Consider the following 306-nt stretch of genomic DNA (forward strand, 5'->3'; position numbering starts at 1 on the left):
ACGGATCATCACATTCATCAAAGTTAAGTGTAACGTATATCTTGGAATAAGAATAAGAGAGAATTGAATGAAAAGTAATAGTGATTGTATTGAAACTTAAGGTACAGCAGAGCTCCACACCCTTAATCTATGGTGTGCAGAAACTTCACTGTTAAAAATACATAAGTAAAAGGTTCAGGCATGGCCGAATGGCCAGCCCCCTTGAGTGATCAAGAGACCGAATAATCAAAGGCTAAAAAGTCAAGAGATTAAACTGTCAAAAGATGTCTAATACAATAGTAACTTATCCTATTTATACTAGACTAA

This window comes from Arachis duranensis, unplaced genomic scaffold (genome assembly GCF_000817695.3).
Source record: "Arachis duranensis cultivar V14167 unplaced genomic scaffold, aradu.V14167.gnm2.J7QH unplaced_Scaffold_62251, whole genome shotgun sequence".
In the NCBI taxonomy this organism is placed as follows: Eukaryota; Viridiplantae; Streptophyta; class Magnoliopsida; order Fabales; family Fabaceae; genus Arachis; species Arachis duranensis.